General features: G+C 37.0%; 1 protein-coding gene across 3 annotated transcripts in view; it reads left to right on the forward strand.

Annotated features, from left to right (window-relative positions):
* The window catches only part of LOC149538483 (putative methyltransferase At1g29790), a 53,092-nt gene extending 28,031 nt beyond the window's left edge, over positions 1–25,061 (forward strand). For 2 of the 3 annotated variants that reach the window (XR_016356067.1, XM_089799818.1), the window contains one exon: positions 5,568–6,433. The gene's annotated coding sequence lies outside the window, so the exon portion shown is untranslated. Of the gene's footprint in view, positions 1–5,567; positions 6,434–24,789 lie in introns of those variants that run through there. The other variant, XM_089799819.1, reaches the window with a different exon arrangement.
* The last annotated feature ends 215 nt before the right edge of the window (positions 25,062–25,276 follow it).

The raw sequence follows: 25,276 nt of genomic DNA on the forward strand, positions 1-25,276 counted from the left end.
GTCTTAGTTGTGTGGTTATAGGCTTTCCAACAGCCTATGGATGTGTTTTGGCTCCGTTTGAGGGATTTACTATTTATAGTAAGTCAATTTGTTGATTCTGATGAGCTCAGTTGAGTCAGAGGAGTTGGAGGATGCTCTCAGTTTTTATTTTGGGCTTCCAGTTTGGGCTCCAAGAATCTTGGAGGGAGCATCTATTTATAGTAAGTCACCCCTTCAGGTTCATTCATCATCTTTCGTCATCAGGATCACTTTGGTGTTGTCAGATTTCAATTCTGATGCTTCTTCGGTTGTTTTTGCAAGATGGGTTAATTATTATTATTATTCATATAAATACCCCGAGGTTGCTATTTTTGATAGTGTTGTTGGTTGGTCACCTTAGCAACATAGCTTGTTGGAACCAGGACGAAAAGTTTTAAATCACGAGAACAAGAAACAGTGGCCTTACATGTCAGAATTTTAAGTTATGGTGGAAAAGGTTATTTTCGGAGCCAAAAACAATTCATAAATCAGATTATAACGATACTTTATTATATTTTAATGTTGTGTGTGGGAAGCTTCTTAAGTAAAGTTCATTTGGAAAACTTTGTGCCATTTGGAGATTATAAATATGAGCCCATTTGATGAGTAAAGCATGCAATTATTTGATTATCTTATTTTTCTCTTGTTGTCTTTGTGACATTTTTGAGTCTGAAGTTTGTGCCCTTGCTAAAGTATAAGGGTTTGGGATCTACAGCTGAAGTATTGTAGATTTAATTCTAAGAATCCACAGCTTAGGTATCATGGACTTTTGAGTTTTATCGTCTCCTCTTTTTGCATTAACTGTGGCTAAGGAGCATTTATACAATTGAATATTATAATTTCTCTGTTGCTAGACGAGGGTTTAGTCTGCAGATTGGAGTTTGTTTTGGGCAGCATTTGTAAGAGTAGACTGTGAACGTCAGATTGAAATTGGATCAGGCGCTTTCAATTTGACTTTGCAATTAGATTCTACGACAAAGACTAGGTTATTAATTTGTAAAATTCAGTTTATATTACATAGTTTGAAAGTAAACAGGCTGGCTTCAAATTCTGATTTATAATCAGCCAACGATTAAATTTTCTTTTCATTATATTGCTATATGGGTTGTTGATGAATGAATTCAGAGGCTGGTGTGAATCATTTCAGAATTGTTTATTGGTGTTTGGTATTTATTTATGCAAAACTTATAAGGCCAAAATTAAGTAAATTTGTGATCAGTTTGCTATACATCCTGATATTGTGTTTGAAAATTTAAGACATCATAGATTCAGTGGTAATTGGATTGCTTGCCAAATGTTTGACAAAATGTCAAACCATCAAAAAATGAAAGAAATTGATGCTTGATTTAGCTATAACCAGACAGGGTTATTACAGCTTTGGTGTAGAGGAGAAAATCTAGTAGTTATTGTTAAATTTTGAACCAAAAATAAGGAAGAAATACAATAAGGCAAAACAATCAAATAACACCTGAAATTATCCTAAGAAAAACCCTCCTCACCAAGGAAAACAGTGATCAGAAGTAATATAAGCAACAAAGAGTTACTTCACAAGGGCACAATACACTGATGTATTCAGGCATATGACTATGCTGCTAATATTCTGAGAATTTAGCAGACTTCAAAATACTAATGATCATATGCTCAAAACAATAACACAGAAAACTTACACTTCTCGACACAGCTCACTCAACCTCAATCACCAAGTAGCAATGAATACCATGATAATTTGTCTTCAGAATTTCCATCTTCCACACAATACTCTGTAACTCCCTGCAAGAAGAAATGAATGCAATGAATGCGATGTATAGATAGATAACATAAAGAGGATATTATGCAGCAGAGATTTCCTTTAGTACCACATCACAATTCAGGAGACATACTGACATTGGAACCATAGCAATAATCAGGTTATCAGATCTCTATCGCAGCTACTATTCTCAACAGTTACTACACTCTTATACCCTCAAAATCTGGAAACAATTAATCCAACCAATAAGAATTGATCTTTGCAGTGAGATGCCAACTTGGAATCCTCTTCATAAGACCCCTAAGGTTTCTCCGACAAATAAGGAAAATCCTCTTCATTAAACATTACATGGTAGTGGGTCATACTTCTAATCTTCATCTTGATATGTGGAAAAACTCGTCTTAATTTATAAATTTCGACAAATCCCAAATTGGTAATAACTCGCATTCAAATTAAAAGTGTTTGGCTTGGATCAAATTTGCAACTTGTGATTATACCAGAGAAGTGCAGCGGTAGATGGTTATGAATCAGGCTTCCTAAAAGATTAGGAGTCTCATACATCAAACCATTGAGCTCATCTTGAACAAACCATCATTGCTTGAGGAAAAACGATCTTGGGGAGAGTGGCCTGTCATGCCCCAGCCATGACTAGCACAAGAAAATTGTCATAATTTTAATGCCTCACAATTTTATATAATCCAGGTGGGGAATCCACTTCATAATATCATTAATTGACAATGCTCTCAGCCAGGGAATGAATACAAGGAACCCGGACATCATGGATGAGAACCGATTCCCCATAAGCATCGATTTAATTAAACAACATGGTGATTAGAATCAGTTAACAATATATTAAACTACAGAAATACAATTAAATACACCAATGGTTAGCATGTATATACAAACAATACTCATAAATTGCAGTTAACAAACTGAGCAATTTAGCTCTCATAAACAGAATTTAACAAACCCAGCAATTATAATATTAAGAAGCAAGCAAGAAATAATTAATGTAGTGCTTGGTCTTCAAAGGACATCAGTAAGGATTGGACTTGAAAGGGCACGGTTTAGAAGGTTATAGCCATTCAAAGCATCCCTATGTATTATTTAGTAAACAACATTGATATAGAACATACCTAGAGCAAGCTTTTGTGAGGTTTCAAAACCATTACCCCATTGCAAATGGCGACCTCCTCTTTTGATTTCACTCTTGTAGCTTGGGTGTGGAAGGGTAGATTTGGCTAGTTGTCTTAATCAGAAAGACGAGTTTGATGTAGTCAAAATGATGGAAAATTTGAAGTCAGTCTTGAGCAAGGTATGAGAGTAAAAGGGGATGCACAAGTGACATCAACATTTAGATCATACTCAGGGTAGATAAGATAAGATAATTTATTAATGTAGATAAGATAAGATAATTTATTAATGTCCAATTAGAGACCACCAAAAAGGTCTAAGAGACTAAAAATTACAGCAAAGAGACATCCAACAACAGGAACACCAAACGGTGCCCAAGGAAAGAATGAGCAACCAAGAGACAAAAGAAAGAACAATGAAAACACAACTATTGAGCTAGAAGTAGAGGAGAACGAGGATAACCAACAGCTCCCAGCCATAGAGAAGTACCCCAAAATAGAAGGGTATCCACCGAGAACCATTGGGAGTTGGCAGAGTGAAATTGAGGCCATAATGGCAGAAAAACTTGTTGGAAATACATTTCATGGGTTTGGAGAAGGCTTCAAAAGTACGAAAATAACTAAGTGTTGGGACAAAGGAAAGGCAAAAAGCCCAAGGAGAAGGTGGAATCGACATGCCTTTTGGGATTCATAGTCCCAAAACACCTCCAATTTCCACCCTTCTCTCCTCACTAAAATCCGAACCCACCTTCAAGTTTCACCTAGTATAGGTGTCCTAGGATGATGGAGAGGCAGTTCGGCATACTATGAAGGTCAAATTCCAAGTGAAAATCGAAGATCAGATTGAGAAAAAGGAGCAACCATGAGAAACTTAGAATTCGACATGAACGAACCTGATTGGATTAAGTATGAAACTCCCTTCTGCAATCAAATTGCAAGTATAGTTGGGTTGAGTGAGTGTGAAATGATATAAAAATGAAGTTGTCAAGTAGGGAGAAGTCCCAAGGAAGGGGTGGAATCCACTCCTCACTTTGGATTTTCAATCCCAACAACCTTGATATTTCCACTTCCTCAATCAGACCTCCAAAACCAAGGCACAACCAGATCTATATGACATGAAAAGATGAGCTTGAAACAAATGGACAAAAGGCAGATTAAGCATGAATGAAATAGGTGAATTCGCAAGACAAAATTATCAATGATGAAAAGCAGTCCCAAGGAGGTGGAATCCACCTGACTCTCGGGTTTCCCAATCCCAACCAAGGTGGAATTTCCACCTTCCCAATGACATTATCAAAACAAGACTGATTCATGGAATGATTATGACCAAGGAAATGCTTCCCAAATTCAGGGAGAATTTCAGATCCTTCAATGGCGAAATTCTGGAACTTTAATGAGAAGGCATCAAAATGATGAAGTTGGTGAAAAATTTGTCCCAAGGAGAGGGTGGATTCCACCCTCTGCTCAGGATTCCTAATCCCAAACAATACATGATTTTCACTCTTTTATGGATCAACTAAAAGGAAGATGAATGAAATAAGTCAAAAGTTTGAAGAAAAGTTTATCCCAAGGGGGTGGATTCCACCCTCCACTTGTTTGGGATTTACAATCACAAGACCCCTGAGATTTCCATCTTGTGTCGATCAGAGAAAACATGGAGGCATGGAAAGTTAAATTTGGGTGTATGATGAATGAAGTGTGAATGAGCTGCAAGTATGGATTTCAATTGAAGCCAAAGGTAAGGGAGGCAAGGGTGCTTGGAAGTCTAAATTTGATAATAGAAAGTGACGGGAATGAAGAATTTATCCCAAGGAGAGGGTGGATTTCACCCTCTCCTTGGGAATCCTAATTGAAAGAATGGACGAGATTCCACCTTATCAAGTTCATTATGAATCAAACAACGAAAGAGGGGAAATTATAGGTGATCAAACTCACAAGATTTACATGAACAAAATGAAGAATTTGTCCCAAGAAGAGAGCAAATTCCGTCCTCTGCTAGGGATTCACAATCCCTTGGCACCTCCAAATTCCACCTAGACATGGCCTTTATTGAGCAAGGCTATGGGGGGTGTGAATAGTAATAATTAAATGAGCAAAACAATATCTTTAGCTTCCCTATACAGGTCGGCCAGCACAAGAGGTAAAATAAATTTAAATTGAATGATTGGGCTCTAAGGGCCCAGGTCGATCCTCATGGTGGACCTGCCCCCTCAAGCCTTTGGTCATATATATATATAGGAGGCAAGACTGATTCATTTCGCATCAAATTTAAAGCTAATAGACAGCAGTTTCTCCTCATAAGGCAGCAAACTACTTCTTGATTGGCAGCGAGCAAAACATCTCAATAGTCAGCAATTCTATCTTTGTGAGCCGCATGAAGATTTCAAGATGCATTAAGTTTGAGCTAAACAGTAGATTCATCATCAAAAATCAGAGATAAGGAGGGTGAGAAGAGTAAAAGCTGGGCATGATATATTATAAAAGTTGCTTATTTTTCCAGATTTTGACACTATTCCATTTCAAAATTTGCAACAAGGATGTTAAATGTGAGAAAATCCATTTTTACCTTCTTGTTTGATGTTGATACAATGTAATTAATGAAAACATTAATACTTCTTTCATTCCATCATTTCATAAACTTATTGTCTTTTTCTCCTTTATCTTGCAAGGTAAATATGGAGGAAGGAGAGGCTTGGAAAGTGAAGGATGGAGGCAAGTTCAAGCTCGAGGACTTAAATGAGAAGAAGGTTTAAATCAGATTATTGAAATGCAAATTCAGGACCAAGATCAAGATGGAGTTCAAGAAAGTGAAGAGGAAGGACAATGAAAAACCAGAATTTAAAAGTGGAAGACATTATCATCAACTTGAATTTCCTCAGGAAATCTAAGCTCATTTTGGAGGATTCAAGTACATGAGGACTTCAACACTTTGAGAAGTTCAAGATTCAAGTTTGCAAGAACAAGCACATTGAAATCATGGCAATGAGAGAATTTCCAAGAAAAGAGATGGAGAAAATTTGAGGAGATGAAGTGATTTGGGAATATGCCACCACTTGAAGGCTTGATAATGTTGAGTATCAAGAGATATTTTCTTGTCACCAAAGGATTGATCAAGCTTGCAAGATAAGGATGCTGAATTAGCCCCTACTTGTCTTCTACCAATCAGAAACTTTCAGCTACATGCGTTCAAGCATGTTCAATCATATAATGCCTGCCAAGTGTACAATTTCTTCACTAGCTTCCAGAAGCATTATGATTTTCTTATTGGTCTACAGGGTGTTTACTTCATGTAATTGGTTGATAGGGTGAAAACCCCAATAAGGGTTTGTAGAGATAAAACTTGGCCCTTGATCTTGAATTAATCTTGCCCTTTCATTGTATTTGAGCTCTAAAAGGCCAAGGCCTTCTCATAGGGGTTAGAGGGTTAGACATCGAAATTAGAAAGTAGTAGGGAAGGAGAGTTGGTGAAATTGTTACCATAATGCTGTTAAAATAATTGATGATTCATTGTTGGTCTTCATGATGGATTACTTAATATTGCTTTGAGTTTGAAGTGTTACATGGTTTCTTCAATTCCTTGCTTAGATTAGATTTCATTTCATGTTAGAAGTAGAAGTAGATGAATTTGGAGATATTGTTGAATGGTGACTAATGGGGAAGCTAGTGTTCATACCTTTTGGTACTTAGTAATTGTAAGTAATAGTGCAAGATTAGTTTGGGCATAAACAACAAGTGTTTAACTTCTATTGGAGATGTTCATTTAAATTGTGCCTTCATAAGGTATTTGGATGAATATTAACAATGTAAAATTCATTCCTGCATCTGTAGAAGCTATCACCCTCCTATGCCTAGTTGACACAACAAAGCAAGGATAAGTTAGGGGCTCACCCCATCATCAACATTGTCTTACATTCATATACTTAGAATTCCTAGACCTCTTATCCTTTGTAGTTTGTTTAGTTAAAAGTGATTGAAGAAGTTGAAAGAGTTGATATCCCTTGAATGAACAATGTAAGTCCCTTTGTGATAACCAACATATCACATCATAAAATGAAGTGAAAATCCATGATTAAGAATTAACTTGGAGGTTTTCTTTTTGATCACACAATCTAGATACATTGTTTAGTAAATGAACATCCTTATTCAAGAATGAGTTAGAGACTTGGTGTTTCATCTTGGAATACTAAGTATTCAAATCTGCATGTTGTTGTGGAACAAAAATCACATCAACAAAACCCTTCATAGGAGCACCAATTCCAAGAAGATATTTAGAGGTGATGAAAAATTAATATTATCTACAAATATCTCACACAACTTCCATATCAAGCACCTAATATATTGGACTAAGGTATTGGTATTGGTACAGGTGTGGGTGTAGGTTCGAGTTTGGGTACATGTATTGGGTAAAATAGTATAACATTGTTTTCTTGGGCACGGGTACAAGTTTGGTTATATATGTGTTCAAAATTATAAATTATAAAATTTGAAAATAACAATACTTGTAAGTACCAATAAATAGAATATTTGAGTACTTCATATCCATAATTTGCAGAAATGAAAATACTCATAAAATCATAATTCAATGATTTTCCAAATCAAAATGTTATCGCATAATGAAAATTCAAAATTACAGTCAACATTTAGTAGTCTTCAAATTTTCCTTCATCAAAAGCATCAAAGTCAATATTGGCTCAGGCTCAATTTCATTTGGACCACCATCAGTTGGAGTGCCACTCCCACTAGTTGTCTTACATGATAGTGTTGTCCAATCTATATAGACTTTAGCATGCTATACAGCTTTATGATATAAATCAACACACTTAGGACTTTGGTCAAACTCACTCAACACATCACTTTGTAAATATTTGTCCAGAAGTTCTTCTAAATGCAGCCTTGTCGCTTGTAGCAACCTTTTCATCTCTAAATGGTGGTACCCTCCTCAGTAAGGAAAGTATCTCTTTATTGTAATGCTTTGGCAACAAAAGAAATGTTAAGAGATGTAAGGGGGTGGTCACCTTGCTTCAATGGTGAACAATGACCTCTTGCACTTCTGAAAAATGTTTTCTTCTACTGTATTTCTTATTTTCTCAACCACCGTTTCAGAGCCATTATCAATTTAACCCAAACGGCGTTATCAGTATTAACATACCATCATGTTGATAATGTGCTTAGTAAAACTCAAGACAAATTCTGCAGAGCCCGCCTCTCATCATCTAGGATCAATAATTTTATTTTTGGGCTCTTCTTGTGCTTGATTGTCTCCATACTTGTCAAAAGCTGTTGATAGTCATAGAACCCAATGCCTCTTGCAGCTTCACAAGTCATTTTAAGATGATTGCATGAGATGACTATCAAGTTTTGTTTAACCTAACAAGTTGTAAAAAACACTTAACATATCAACAGTTAAAATTACAAATTGAAAAACAAATTAAAAAGTAAAGTTTAAATTACCTTCAACAACTCCAACTTGGAGAAAATCTTGAAGATGCCTTGCAACATATTATGATTAGTCAAGAACATTTTAAATTTCCTTACTCTTTGTACTCAATTTGTGTGCCAATCTCTTGCATTATAAAAATTGAGTGAGGGACTACACATGGTGTCTACAAAAATGTCACCATATATACCCTCCACTACAAAATTAAATTTCATACAATATTCAGCACTATTCATTTTGACTTGGACAACATTTTTAGGGCCAACCATTTTAGTGGATTCTATGAGGATATTGGTAATGACAGTTGCATCTTTCACCTGCCTTTCTCAATCCCTTTCCTTAAAAAACATGACCCCTTCAAGTGACATTGCTTTAACATCAATAAATGGTCATTTTCTTCAACCTCCCCATGTCGAGGACTGTTGATGTGTGTTTTATGACCCACCAAACAATAGAACAAAAAACCAAAATATCTTATCCTCTCTTGAACAAAGTCTTGTGCATGCTAAGATTGCTAGAAGATCATACGATGACTTCAAGGTTCCTTTAATGCCAGGTCTTGATTGTGGATAAGATCGGTGGTTGATGTGATTTACTGATGATCACAAGGGGCCTTACATGTTTATTCGGATTCATTTCAAGCCATACTGGATTTGCGAGCTATCTTAAGGTTTTGCAATGAAGTACTTTTTTGGAGTTTTGACAAAATATGTAGAAATTAAATAGGATAGGGTTTAGGAATTCTATTCTAATCCAAAGGGTAGTGATGACAATAAATAGTACTCGGGTGGACAAATTCCTCAATTTACTGAACTCTGCTTTGCCAAGTTATACTACAATTACACGTGAACTGGTGCAATCTTCAAGGGTTATGCCAAAGATTTTCATACCACTGCATACGCCATCATAAAGAACAATGTATACGAATGATAGAAGTTAAGCATATGCATGAAAGGGGTTCAAGCTAGCTTTGCACAATGAGTTAGAATCACTAAAACGTTAAAAGTATGAACCAAAGGAATTCATCAATACACCATCATTGTAATCACCACACATTAACTACGCTAAACTTAATCTAATTGAAGGAATTTAAGAGAACAAGCAAGCACTAAGACACATCAAGTATTCACCAAGCTTCAATGAAAACTTTATTATCTCAGTAGCTCATAGCAACAATCTCATAAAAATCCCCTTTTACAAATGAGAAATGAGGACTTTATATAGGTCATCAATTACAATGGACAGCCTCGATGATTGCAATAACTGATGGCCAAGATCATGCCACATCAGCCCTAATTAGGGTTAGGGCAAAGGAAATGAATCTACATTAATGCAACAAGGAATTCACTACTGTAGTGGGTAATAAATGCCCACTATGCACACTAGTTTAGGAAGGGAGTGGGGTGTAATAAATGACCGCTAAGAACACCCACTATGCATTAAATGCATCTATCCTTGATATCCCCGCCTGAAGGTGCGAAATCAATCCAACACTGTTTCCAACTCCTTTGTACTGATGCTTGGTGCACATTCTTGCTTGAATTCTAGAACTGCAATTGCTCTTTCTGTGTTTAGCAAGCTTTCATCCCAACTTGGTAGCAAGTCTTGAGTAGTGTGGGTTGTATTTGAGAAGATGGAGAAGTTCTCAAAGTCATCTTTCATAGACATTTAGTTGAAAGAATTCCTCTAACTTGACTTTCAGATTATCAGTTGTCATTTCTTCTTCCACCAATCTCTGTGATAACAAGGATGCAACTATGTTGGATATTCCCTACTTGATGTTGTCAACAATCCTTTTCTATCGAGTGGATTCCTTGGTGAAGCTCTCAATCATTTCCTTAGCTATGATCATTGCACTGTACCATCGAATAAAATCATAGACATCCTCCTTGCTCATAACTTGACCATCGATCAATTGTTGCTTTGGGGTCTCAATTATATTCTGAATGTCGGCAATCACCTCATCTTGGTAAATATGCTCATCCACCCTTGATTCCTCCATGAATTGGATCCTAGAGAGTGCAACTAATGCCCTACTATTTACTTGTACTAATTCTTCTGCATGTTTGAAGGCTTCCTCCTGAATTCCTTCGACCCAAACCTTTGCACCTTGAGCAATCCACATGATCCTGTCAATGTTACCTACCACCTTAGTGGAAACACTTGTTGGAGGGATAAATGATGGACCTTCTTCTCTTGCCGGACAAGGCAAATCATTGATGTACTGACATAAGGCCCTAATTTCTCTTTTATGTTTTTCATACCCTTCTTCCACCTCTTTCAGCCTATCCTTCAAAGCTTGTGTAGAGTCATCAAATTCTTCTAATATTTTTCTCTCAGGAGGCTCGACCAAGATTTATTTCTGTAACATGGTATTTATCTGGAGCAATCTGATTTTTTCTATTGTCGACCATGGGAGTCGCAATCTGCAAGATTCTAGACCTCGATTCTCCTCTGATGAATTTAGTATATCTTCCTGCTTTCCCTTTCTCTTCCAATCGGTTTGCTCGGTCCAAAATTTCCTGTAATTCAATTGCCGAAACAACCTCCTTTTGTTGACTCAATTGAATTTGTTGCCTCAACTATTCTGGAATAGGTATACTTTGGTCCCCTGGAATCACCAATTGCTCCTTTGGACTACTCGAATGTCGATCTCCTCTTCACCTCTTGGACTATCCACTGTTACTTCAGGAAGTACGGCTTCAACATTTGGAAGATGTATTGCTACCGTAGGAGCCTCTTCCTTTGGTGGACCATCTCCATCATTCATCATTTCTCGCTCCAAGATTGTAGCAAGACTTTCCTTTATAGTGATATCTTGATCTCTCCCTCTTTCTTGCATGGATTTTTCATAGGCATTTATACTTAGTCCATCATGAATTGGCCTATCCAAATTTTCTTCTCGCTCAAATCTCCTTATGCTTGTCCCTACCTCTTGCCTTTCAAATGTTTCGATCACTTGAACACTTGGAGTGCTACTTGGAGAAGAGGGAGCATTTCCATGTTTCTACGTCTTATTTTGAGGTTTTTGGATGATTTCCTCAATCCTAGGATGCTTCTCTTGAGATACCTCTTTCCCTTTCTTGGTTCCTATATCCTTAGATGGAGTTCTTCTTTCTTCAATAGTCCCTTTAGATATTTACCCTCTATCTTTCATCCCTTAGTGGTCGGTGACCAAGCAACCTATATGTGAATCCATTAGCTAGTGCAACTAATTTTTCAAGCTTATGCTCAATCCACCAGTTTGTAAAATCCAAGACTGGCTTGAAAGATCTTCCAGATCTATAACCTCTTTCCTCTTCCAATCATATGGTTGAGCTATCATTTCTGGATTGAATCCCTTTCGCATCACGTTTGGATCTTGCTCCATTTGATCAGGAACCCTAAATATGTTGCATGTTCTGATAATGTTGAATGGTAATCTTGAATGTGTCCTCTTTCTTATCTCATTCTCATCTGCCATGTTTGCACAAAAGTCTTCAAGGTGCACTTTGTGTCGGTACTTTGATCCTACTACTGATGAGATCTTGTTGTAAGGATCAAAATCGTTCCTTCTCAGATAAAGCGGAAGACAGAAAAAATGGAGCTCATTTGATGATCTCTTTGCAGCCTTTAGACATGGGCATACCTTAGTTTTTTCTTCTCCCATGGAAATTGGGAACTATAATCCCAACTTCTTCTTCCCTTGCTGAATCTTGTCATAGGCTGTCAGTTGTCAAGTAAGCTCTAACAAGACCATCTTGTCCGTTGGGTACTTGGGAAGTTTGTATGGCTCCATGGAAAATCCCTAAACTCAGATGTATGAAAAGGTGGGAAACTAAATGAACCAGGTGCCATAATCTTTGACCAACTTCATCGCGCCTACTGACAATCTCATATGTAGCCTCTTTTGTAGTGTTCTCACCATGTGCATGGAAAATGTATCATTAACCCTCATGTAATCATCCTTTGAATATAAATGCAATTGCGGGTAGCATTCATTGACTTTGAGGTGTTGGGTTCCGCTTCCAATCGGTCCTTTGCATGGCAAATGTATCATTAACCCTCATGTAATCATCCTTTGAATGTAAATACAATTGCAGGTAGCATTCATGAACTTTGAGGTGTTGGGTTCCGCTTCTAATCGATCCTTTGCATTGTAGTCCATCATAGTTCATTCTCCATACTAGCATGTAGATGACATAAAAGCTCATGTAAAATTTCCTTGTATGCTCTAGATACATCAATTGTTCATTTAGATTGTCACTTATGAGCCCAACCCAATCTATTCTGTCGCCTTCCTCCATCACTTACTATTAGTGAACAAATTGTCTTTCGAGAAAATACGAGCAAATCTGACCTTGAATGCCCAAGTGAAAGGACTAATCGGCACCAACAGTTGGATAGGTTATCATTGGATTGATAACCTTCCTTTGAATTTTATCGGGTACAGCTCCCCGTTTGAGATATTCAATGAATTGATTATGGATGCTTTTAACCAAAAAGCACAAAACGATATCAAGCATCTATCCGTAAATACAACGTAGATGCGTAAACTTTAATGACTGAAAAGAAAGGAAACATAATACAGCAAATTACACAAAGCTCATTCGCTATATACTGCATTACATAATGAAAACGAGAACATGTCTTCCGTCCTCTCGAGAGAATTAAAATCAGAGCTTTGAAAGATGTTTTGAAATGATAGTGTAACAAGGAAACGATGATATCAGAATGTAATTTCAGAGAAAAATGAAAATGACATAAAGATCATAATCAGTGGAAGGAAAAATACATTATAATCAAAGTTTAATGTGCTTAACCTCTAATCTCCCTTCCCTGACTGCAAAAGACCATAAAGACTCCTTCACATATTACAACCAAATCATTATTTAAAGAAAAACATAAACTTCTTTCACAATATTACATCAATCACCAAAATCTTTCTCTATCTCAAACACACAGTTTAGAAATAGAAAAATCTGCCCATACTCTGCCTCTCACCATCTCTCAAGAAAATGGAATAATCTTAGAAAATCTCCTTCCTTCCTGGAGCACCCAGTCTACAGTCTGGAAGTTGCTGAAGAATGGAACCCTTGGGCTTGCTGCTGCTCAATTTATCTTTTCACTCCTGTGAAAACTCTTCCTCTTCCTTAACTGAATCTTGAAAGATTTTATAACTTGCTTCCTTTTAAAATCTGTTTATTCTTGTGTCTTTACAACTTTCGCTTTTCCCGGACCACTTCTTTATTCCAAGATTGATATTTATAATGTTTCTTTCATATTATAAATGCAACTTTATAATGGAAAAATGTGTCGTTAAAGTTTAATAGTGGGCCATAGTGGTGAGATTATTCTTTTCTGAGTAAACCTGAATCTGTCTAGACATTATATAAAATATGTGCTTCTTTGGACAGCTGGCTTATAATTTAGCCTTTTAAATTTTATTTGATTGCTTTGGTATCAACTCTAGATGAAACCACCAAACTGTCCATACTTCTATTTTGGTATCATCGGTAGTTTCTTGATTGCCGGTGGCATAACTATAGCACCCAGAAGCAGAATACTTAGGCTTCATTAATGATGACCATAAAACTTCTTATCATGAACAAGATTGCAGCTATGATCACGCTGCCTTTTTGCTCCAATGCCGTTGAATAAAGCTTTAACTCATTATATATTACCCATTTAGAGTTGGCAAAGCCTCCCATACATTGTTCATCTCTTTTGCTTGATAATTCAAACCATTTACAACCATCGATACATGCCAATGGGAATTTGAAAACACAGAAGGTCATGGTCATTTACTCGATAATGGGGAAAATGTTCAACCTCACTTTCCTCTTGGCACCTTCCAAAGTTTCAATGAGACCTTCGATAAGAATTGGAGCAAAGTGAACATAATTATTCAAGTTCCCAAATCATGCATTTGACATAGATCAAAGCCGATTGGATCATTTGCACTGTTCACATCTCTCAATTTGAAAGCCGCGGTTTTGTGACTTTGTTGAGAATTTCTGGACTGTTTTCTCTGGAGTAATTCAATTTTTAAAATCAACTCACGAACCATGGTTGTGGCTTGATTGATCTTGTCAAATGAACCTTCAAACTCAATCATCTTCAAATTAGGATCCGACTCATGGTCTTTTATTGTCAACTTCACCTCAGTTACACGGTAAATGTGCTCAGAGTTTACACCATCTTTCTCAATTACACCACCACATTAAGCAGCAGCGATACTTATGTTCGCTTTTGATTAAGCACCAAAATTTTCTGCTCCAGTTGCCCCATTTGGAACCACACTTTCTTTTCTCAACTCCTTTTCTCCATGGGCAAAATGGCACTTATCTCCATACTTTGAACTATTCATGTATATATGGCAGATGATTGAAGACTGAATTGCATGTTTGAAATGTGCCTGTGCCTGAATGTTTTCACTGCTTTCTCTCTCATTGGATTAAGCCATGACCGACAGTTGTAGATTTTTTATTGAACAGTTCAATAGCATGGTTTTTGAGCCAAAGTGGGAGTCGATGGCATCTCCATGCAATTAAATGTAACCACGGGCTTTGTTTATGCCTTCACCTTCAAACACTTTACATGTGTCGGAACTGTGTTCTTCTCCTTCTGCGATAAATCTATCATTTGTTTCCCTCCACCATGACATGGCTTCTCCCACATCCCTGGATGAGCAGCTGCAGTCTTCTTCTCGAGCAAAGTCATGCGATGCATCTCTTTCATCGAATCTTGCCCTACCATTGGTAGAAGATAACTGTGATAGATTCCCAACTCCAGTTAAGTTTGAAAAGCAGTTTGTTTGGACAGGCTCTTCCAAACTGGATATTCTAAAGACAGGAGACCACAGTGGAGTCAGAATGCCTGACCACAACACGAATTTCCTCCATGAAATTAATCTTACAGCTGACATGAAAGAAGACACGGGGATACCATATGAAGTCCATGTTGAATCTGTTGGAGGAGGGAAGCCCGTTGCTTTTAATACCTTTGTTGCTCCTCATATTTTGAATACATTGTCTATTAGAACTATTCTTGTTGTGTATTCAAGCCATTATCTTCATAATTGTGGTTTGAACCATTGCATCGATTGATGAACATCTTCACCTCCTCCTTGTTTAATATGAAGTATATTCATTCTTTATATTTTCATCCTTGCATGCAAGCTTTGCCAAACCATAAAATGAGCCTTTATATCTGAATGCCGCGACCTTCAATTTGGATATTGTGGGTTTGAATTCCCTTTCAAACTATTCGCATGGACTGGAAATGAATCACTAACTACATTTGAAGTCTCAGGCCGCCAGTTCAATCAAAGAAGAACCAGATGAATGTGCAAGTGAGTTCATTGCCACTGTAGCTACCAACCTCAAGTGGAATTACAGTCAACAACAGCTATATATGCAATATTTTTCATTAACATTTTCATTGAAGGCTCGGGAAGAATACACTTTTATAGAGGTATGAAGGTTGGCAGATCCTCGTTGCACCTAACTTTTAACTCATCATACTATGTTTTCATAGATGTCATCAACACTAAATTCATTACTCATATGGTCCCATGTCTCTAATTAGTGTAAATGCGACCATGATATATATGCCATGTTCTGTTTCATTCTTTAGGTGCCTTGATATGCATAGTATTGTCAACTTCCAGCTCTGACTAGGTTGGTGATTTGAAGATTGTGAACCATGTTTGAATTTTGTATTTGGACTTAGATCTAACTATTTAAGTTTGAACCCTCCAACACTATGAACTCTAGTCTTCGAATCTTCCAACTTGTAGATCGCTTGCACTTTCTTGAAACCGTTGGACTGACAAAATTTGAACCTGAATTATGAATTGAGACAGGGTTCTGAACTTTTCTGAACTAACCAATCTGCATTTTGAATTGCTTCGAACTATCGAACCACTTTGAACCTAAGTTTGAAGCACTTCAGAGAGGTTCAAAACTTGAAACTGAAAGTTTGAAATCTGGGTCCATATGCGTACTAACACCTACTCGACAAAATACCACATCCAATATTCAAATCTATGAGGCATGCCAAATATGTGACTCAACATCATGATCATGTCACTATATTCCCTCTACAAGTCGAGCCATACTATTTCCTTAGGAATCTTGGAATGATGTGATCTATTCTTTTTCAACCATCTTTTGTTGATTATTTCTTCACACAAATGGACTCTAGATTTGTAGATTCTAAGTGCTTGCTCCTGTGTTTTTGTGACTACCCTTGGGTGAGAAGGAATCCCAAATGTTTCAGAAATGGATGCCAGAGAAAGATCTGCCAGAATATGATGCAGGAGCATCTTGGGTTTGCTTGCAATCTTGCATATTTGGAGGGATTTTTGTTAAGTGTTGAGGAGCTTGGCAGATACTAGTGGTCGGCATACACTGGGAGCTTGGCATGGTTCAGAAGCTCAGCATGGTTTGGGAGCGCAGCATGGTCTGGAACTTGGCAAGTTCTGGGAACTCGACACGGTCTGTGGTTGCTTGGCATGGTCTAGGAACTTGTCATGGTCTATGGAGCTCGGCTTTGCTTAGGAATTTACTGGTGCTTGGCTTGGTCTTGGTTTTTGTTGGTGTCGAGTTGTCTGTGAACTGACTTTTGGCATTTAATTTATGTATGGGTATTTAATATAGTGTTGTAGCCGACTTGTGGCTCGACCTATATTTGATGTAAGGGATTTAATTTAGTTTGTAATGAGCTGGGCCAACTTTTGGCTTAGTTGGGTATGAGTAAGGGGTTTTGTGGAGTCTTTAGGGTAGTGATCATTCCAGCTTTGAGAAGGTGATGAAGGGTAGATGCGAGATTTGAAGAGCTAGGGCTGCGGCGTGAGAACCAGAGGATTACTTGGTGGACCTGAGGGTACAAGTTTTGATTCTTCTTGGTGTTCTTATCTAGTTATGTATATGGACTAGTTGAGATTGGATTTGTAAGTGGATCTTGTTGGATCTTGTAGAACTGATTTTGTAATTGTTGTTTGTATTTGGCCCTAACCTGGAAGGCCTTACAACTAGGCATATTGCATGTAATCATTTATTATATGAATAAAGAGTTGTGATTGGTATCAGATCTTGCATTGTTCTTGTATTATTGTGTTGTTTCTGCTGTGTGTTTGTTTGCTAGGGGCTTGGACATCTCCTTTGGGGATTCTCCTGCCTTGCGCTGCATCAGATGGTATCAGAGCCAGGTTGTTCTTGAGTGTGTGGACAGATCACCGAAGTTGTGGCAGTTTACACCAGCACTTGCTGAGAAGGTTGATCTTGTGGCTGATTGATCTTTTGGACTGGTGGATTTGTTGCTTAGGGTTTACGAAAATTTTGGAAGATGCCTCCAAGAAGATTGGACCATAGGGCAATTGATGATCTTAGTGATGTTGTGGAAGAAAGGATCTCAAAGAAGATAAGAGCAGAGTTCAGATCTGAGATTGCATTGATGAAGAGTGACATGATCGCTAAAATTATAAGTACTTTAGGTGGTGTACCTAGGCATGTGGGTACTGAAGGTAGTTATGAGGAAGTGGCTCAAGACTTTGAAGTGGTTGGATCTAGTGGTGAGGACAGAACTGATCATGTGGAGAGACCTATTGGAACTAGGGTTGGTCAGTTTGCTAGACCTGGATCTCAGTTGAAGCTAAAGCATAAGATGGAGGTTTCTAATTTTTCAGGTACTTTGAATCTTGAAGACTTGATTGATTGGATTGGTGAATTGGAAGACTACTTTGAGCTTGAGGATATTGAGGATCCACTTAGAGTGAGGTTGGCACAAACTAAGTTGAAGGGACATGTTGCTCTTTGGTGGAAGGAACTGTAAAGAGAAAGAGAGGAGGAAGGTGAAATGAAGATCACTAGATGGAGATTGATGATGACTAAATTGAAGGCTAAGTTCATTCCTATTGATTATGAACTTGAGTTGTTTAAAAGGTTACAGAATCTGAAACAGAAAGATATGTTTGTGAAGGATTATATCAAGGAGTTCTACAAGTTGACTATTCGGTTTGGTCATAGAGAATTGTCAAAGGAAAATGTAGCTCAATACATTAATGGTTTGAGATTCAATATTCAAGATGAGGTTGGTATGCTGAATTTTTTTTTAGTTAAGGATGATTATCAATATGCCCTGAAGGCAAAAGATAAGTTGAAAAGGAAAAGTCATGGTAATGCTAGAGGGAAGAAGAAGCAGGATAGCTTGGCACAAACTAAACTGAGTGTTGAAGGTGGACCAAAACCTGCTGATCAGAAAAAGAGGATAGTTAGAGGTGAGTTCAGAGGTAATTGTTTCAGATATGGTAAAGAAGGGCATAGATCTTTTGAATGTCTGATTGGTAGGACAACTGCTGTTGTGAATGAGGTTGTAGTTCAAGACAATCAGCTTGAGCAAGGAGAAAGTTTGGTGGCTCGGCGAGTATTGGTTGGTGAGTAGACATTGGATTCTTGTTAGAGGACTAGTTTGTTCAGGACTTGTTGTAAGTTTGGTGGTAAAGTTTGCAAGATGATTGTGGATGGTGGTAGTATTGATAACCTTGTTGTTGAGGAGATGGTTCAGAAACTTGGTTTGAAGAGAGTGAGACATCCTTATCCTTATAGGATTGGCTAGTTGCAAGGTGAACATGCTTTGGAAGTGAGGGAGCAATGCCTTGTTGATTTCCAAATTAGGTAGTATAAGGATCAAGTGTTGTGTGATATTGTGGACATGAATAGTTGTCATGTGTTGCTTGGTAGACCTTGGCAGTATGATTGCAAGGCTATGCATGATTGTGTCAAGAATGTGTTTACTATTGAGAAAGGTGGCAGGAAGTTTTCCTTGATTCCTTTGCAAAATGAAGAGCAAGGTAGGAGGAACCTGAGGATTGGCAACCGAGTTGAGTTGGTAGATTCTGAGAAGGTTGTAGATCAGTGTGGACCTCGTAGGGGCATTGTCCTTTGACCTTGCTAGGGGCGATGCCCCCTAGACCCCCAGGCGGTGCAGTTATTAGTCGTGGGAAGTGTGACCAGTTGATGAGACCTGGAGCTGTTGCAGGCATAGAGTGTCTGTGTACTAGAGGTAGAGAGAGCACTAGAGCAAGCCTTTCAAGAGGGGTGATACGCTTTGAGGCACTTGGAGTAGGTGTTGGATGTGAGGCTGTCTTGGTGAATGCATAGAGAGCTCGAGAGGAGCTGATCATCCAGTTTAAGGCAATATTGCAACACTTGGCTCAGTGTACCCAGGAGTTGGAAGTAGAGAAAGCGGCACGGGTGGCTATCAAAGTTAGCTAAGGAGACAGTATTGTGTTAGCAGAGGCTACAGATGCAACGCATTTTGGAGACCAGTTTGATGCAAGCACGGAACGAATGTGAAAGTGGTGTGACGAAAACATATCTATCTTGTTATAGTTAGTCAGTTAATATATCCTATTTTGTTAATTTGTCTCAGATATTTTGTAATTGTCGTCCAGAGATGACTTTTTTTTTTGGGGGGGGATGATGATTTTGTCAGTAAATGTTATGTAGCTAATGGGATGAGGTTGTCAGTAAATGTTATGTAGCCGACGGGTTGATGTCGTCAGTAATTGTTATGTAGCCGATGGGTTGATGTCGTCAGTAATTGTTATATAGCCGATGGGGCCCTCAGGAAGGTTCTTTGGGATGGTATATGTACAACTTTGGATCATTGTTGTAATCATCATAAGCATTATGTAATCTCTTTGGCATATGCGAATAATAAAAAAAATACTGTTGTTCTTGTCTATTGTCTGTGTGCATTAATCTATTTACCTATGCGGTAAACAGATGCATCATAGGTAGGTCTAGGGTACTATCCAAGCACATTGAGCGATACCTTGGGTGTACCCAACAATATACTATATTGGATTAGAACCCATTTCAAATACATACAAGGAGTAGAGCCTAATATGCATAACTTAATAAGATAGATAGAGGAGAGACAATACATGAAACCATCAAATGATAACTATAAAACCATGAGCTAAACCAACCAATAAGTGTTACTCAAACTTTGAATCTCAAGACATGGCCACACATTTAAAATAAAATATTCCTTCCACTTGTCATAAGCTTACTATAATCCACTCATCAAATCCAGTGTTCCATTTGGTTCCATTTTCTCCAACCAGATAGGCCTTATGATGTATTGTAACACACATGATAAGTTGGTCAACAAGTGTAACTCCACCTCACAACTCTTTTGTGTCCAATACAAGTTAACATTTCCTATGCAAACTTCAAAATGCAATAACTTTTGGTTTGGGAGGCTGATTGGGTCCCTTTTTTTGAATTGCAAAGTTCAAAGGGACCAATGCAATAGGCACGTCCCTTCTTAGTGTTGAACAACTTGGAATATTTAGTTTATCTCCAAAAACCATACGGCCCAAAAATTGGGTTTTTCGTTTTATTATCTGCAAAGCACACTTTTTGTAATTTTATCAATAGGAGCAAGATTAAGACACTTTTTCTATTAAACATGATGGGATTTATCCACAAGTACATAATGATCTTTATTCAAGCAAGAAATCTCTTAAGGGCTAGATTTGGTGATGCAAGCAATATGCAATTTCTTAACCATTTAGTACCCATTGGATTCTTGGTAAATCTACCATTTGTTTAGACCATGCTCTTCTTCATCTAGCTAGCTTTCTGGTTTTCTTTGTTCCTATATATGAATGTTATTCACACATTGAGTTCTCTCATTCTTTACTTCAACCTTTTCTGGAATTTCTTTTTCCCAGGCTACCATCACTATTTTGGGCTGTTGAGGGTAGTCTATGGTCTTATGGGCCTCATTGCAAATGAAACATCTCAATGGCTTCCAATCTTCTAAAGGTTGCAGACTTTTCTCCCTACCTCTAAAGCCTCTCCTTCCTAGAAAGCTTGGTATCACATTTCGTCTATCTCTGCCTTGACAAGTGTGGAGGAATTTCCTCTTCCTCTAATTTGGTTGCTATCACCCCTCTTACTTGCAAATTTACTTTTTTGGTTTGCCATTTTTATTACCTTTAAGGCATTGGCATAACCATTGTCTATAATAAGAACTTTTATAGTTTTAATGAGCCAAGATCATCTTGATTTCAAAAATTTAGTCCATTCACATACAGGGCCATTGCTTGCCCTTCATTCTCCTAAATATAGGACTAGGTTACTAGTTCTGGTACATGTGTAGGTACAGGTTCGATATGAGTATGGGTACAGGTATGGGGTAGGATAGTACAACTCTTTCTTTTCCCTTGGGCACTGGTGTAGGTTCGGCTATAGATACATTCAAGATTAGCTATTATGAAATTAAAAAACAGTTATAAGTGCCTATAAATATAATATTTAAATGCCTCATATTCATAATGTATTGGTGAGTGATGATTGATAATTGATCCTTGAATTCTTGGAATGATTTCTCCTTTATCCTTTATTGTTGAAAGGGTCACCACCTTTCATAAGAATTGAATCATCACCCTTTATTGCCACCTTCTGAAAATAATAAATTATTTTCAAATTTGATCTCCCTTGGACGTCCTCCTCAAATGCGACTTTCTCTACTTTGTATCTTCCAATGTGAAGGAGACGTCACATCTTTTCATTGTGTCTGCCTTTTGCAAGAGTCACAACCTTTCACAATTGCCGCCCTTTGAAAGTGTAAAACCCTTTATAATGTCTGCTTTTTGAATGAGTTATAACCTTAAATAATTACCACCCTTTAAAATAGTGCCTTCATAGTTTCTGTTGTTTAAAAGAGTCACTTGTTTTCGTTCTGTTCTTTCCTCTTCCTGCTAATCCTTCCTTTATTCACATGCTCCATTCTTTCTTCCTTACTCCATTCTTCCTTCCTCTATATCCCTTTTCAAATCAATTCTTCTCCCTTTAATATCTCATATTTGAGGGAGTTGCAACTCTTCATTTTATGCTGTCTGACCATTAATTAAACTTAATAAAAATGTCATTATATTTCGTTTCATTTTTATATTTTAATTTTATTAGTATTACTATTATTTTATTCAATCCTATTTTAAATTGGCTGCATTGCAATAAAAATAGCTATAAGGAGATTACCATTTGAATGTAAAATTTGAAGTGGTTTACCTTATATCTCTTCTCATATATTGCTATCTTCTTGTAACATGTAGAGTACAGTAAAGGACAGAGAAGGGTGGTTTCCCATTGTTCATAAAGATTGCTACTCCTTTTTTTAATAACACGGGAGAAATAGCTTATCTGTTGTTAGAGATAGTCCTACAATACTCTGATATCAATGAATCAGAAAATTCCTTTAATTCATAGTTTGTTTTCTTTGTGCACATTCTTATTTTCATTTCTTCATGGTTTAATTAACTACAATTCTAGTCATCTTTTTGTTACAACTTTTATAATTAATTGTTCTCACTTGTAATGCATTAAGTTCCTGCAAATTAATGTTTTATCCAATGGATTTCCAAGCTAATCCAGACGACTTGGACTGGTTACCAAAGTTCCATGTCCTCTCAGGCAATTATCTTTCCCAACCCTGCCTCCTATATCATGGGAGGCCATTGATGGCATGAAGTCAAGAGCATAAATGCTTTTATGCTGACAGGGCAAGAGCATAAATGTTTTAATGGCCTCTGGCCTCCAGCTGAGCAGTTATTAGATGCGTCAATTTCCCTATGCTAATATGGGATATGATATGTTAGTAAAGTGTGTTTCTTCGTCAGTGTTAGGGATAGCTGTGCGGTGGGTTTCTGTGGTAAGACTAAGAGACAAGGTTCTGCAATTACGGAGAGAACTCTGCTGATTATTGGTCAATAATTTCAGGAGTTGAATAGTATAAATCTAGCAATTTCTTACTAATGTATAACTGTATCCTTGCATCTTTTTAGCGAACTGTATATGTACAATTAGTCATTCGTTGCTATGGATTCTGCTGTTGCTGCAAACTTTCCTATGCAGGCGTTTATGCCAAGGTGGAAGGTTAATGATAAGAGGTATGCTGAACATGTACCCCAGTAGCTTGAATAGTGATTGGATAGATAAAAAAAATCTGCACAGATTTGACTACATTAAGAAATCTCAGAGGAAATGAGTGCGATAACCGTTATATTTGCCACTAACAGCATTGCACATATATAACTCTGGTACCAAAGCACAATCCTGCATGTTTCAATTTTCATTTAGGTCATTAGAGTTCCCTTCAACCTATAGTTATTTGATGAAAGATGCTTAGGGCCTGCGCACATTTCTTAAACTCATTTGTTCCGTTTTGTCTCTCTCTTTGGGATGTTTCTTAGTTTAATTTGCAGCTGTTGGCTGTTATCTACAAACTTGAGGAGATCGATATACCCATGTCTCCGCGAATGAACACCTATTGATCTTGGTAGCTTCTTGGATGTAGAACCCAAAAAGTATCATATTAACCTCATCTTAAAACTTTTACTTTTGAAAACGTTTCCATGGTCATGTATCGAGTAGAATTTGCATTGCTAGAGAGCTAGTTTATTCAAACCTTTCTGTATTTGAAGCTAGTCCTGTAGCAAATGTGTTCTATTAATTCAACTTTATTTATCACACATCTGCCAAATATGTAACTGATATATGATTTTACAAATGTCTATCAATCACACATGCAGCTGAATTTTATTAAGCTATTCAAGGTTTATGAGGAAAAATATATTAGTTCTGTTTTAATGTCTAAACATATAAATATTGGGCTTATCAACTGTTCTGAATTGGGGTGCCATTAAATGTTGCATTACACTAGAATTGTAGAGATTTCTTTTCCCAAACTGATACATTTGTTTGGAAAGAAGAAAACAATATTTATCCTATATTGCAACTAGAAATTAGCTATACAACTGGAAATTAGCTATACAACTGGAAATAGCTATTTTGTGATTTTGTTTTAAGCTAAATTTCCTCTCTTGAGTACGACATTGCCATCATGTTTTGAGTGTGTAGTTTTCTAAATCAAACTCATTGATCCATATTTCAAGTGTAGTGGTTCACAAGAACTCATCTCTAATAAGAATAAATGAATGATACTGTTAGCACTCATTACAGTAGAGGTTGGGAGGTCACTCATCCCAAGACTATTCCAACCCAAGTGCACTTAACTGTGGACTTTTCCAGCCTGTTTGGCTAGCTACCGCATTTGCAAATCCTTTAGGAAATTTCTTTTTCATGACTCTAAACATCTCCTCCTTGGTCCTTAAGTATTATTTGAGTTTGTATCTACCATAGATTTCAATAGAACATTTCAAGTCATTTTGTAGAAACACCAAAGTGTTGTAGCTCAATTGGTTGAAACTAATTTGTGAAAATGATAGTATGTTATTTGAAATAATGTTATTATGAAATGTAGAAGCTTTCTGTAGAAAGATATTACTTTGAGAATAGATAATAGCCTAAAAAATATTTTTCTTGGTGGATTGTTGGCTATACTAATAGTCCTTGAATTCCAATCAATCATTTCATCAGCTAAAGGATCCCTTTCAGGTTATAATTACATGGTCAAGGACCCGAGAAAAATTGTTTACTCCTCATTGGAAGATTAGTCAACATTGTTGTAGATTTGCAAGCTAGATTGGTGTCTTATGGGTTTCAAAAGTTTCACAAAGAAGATGACCTTTATCAAGTGTTGAACAATAAAGGAAATTTTGTTATCACTTTTTCTTATTCAGTTTTTGTAGGACATTAAATTATCGACACATTTTGGAAGCTCATTTGGAATACTAAGTGAATACCTAAAATTAATTTCTTTTGGTTGATTTTTGTTCACAATAAAATTAATTACATAAGACAATCTTCAAAAAAGGGGTTCAATTTTCCTAACAAATGTGTCAAAACATGAGTATTTGTTGATCACTTTTTTTAGGTGATTTTTTTGTTGTCATTGGGATCACATTCTCCATAATTTATTCAGATTTGTTGAGTTATGCAAGGATCTTTGGCTACATTTGTGGGAAGTTAAATTTTTATTAGG

This window comes from Cupressus sempervirens, chromosome 9 (assembly GCF_028749045.1).
Source record: "Cupressus sempervirens isolate cs-2001-9-10 chromosome 9, ASM2874904v1, whole genome shotgun sequence".
NCBI classification, from domain to species: Eukaryota; Viridiplantae; Streptophyta; class Pinopsida; order Cupressales; family Cupressaceae; genus Cupressus; species Cupressus sempervirens.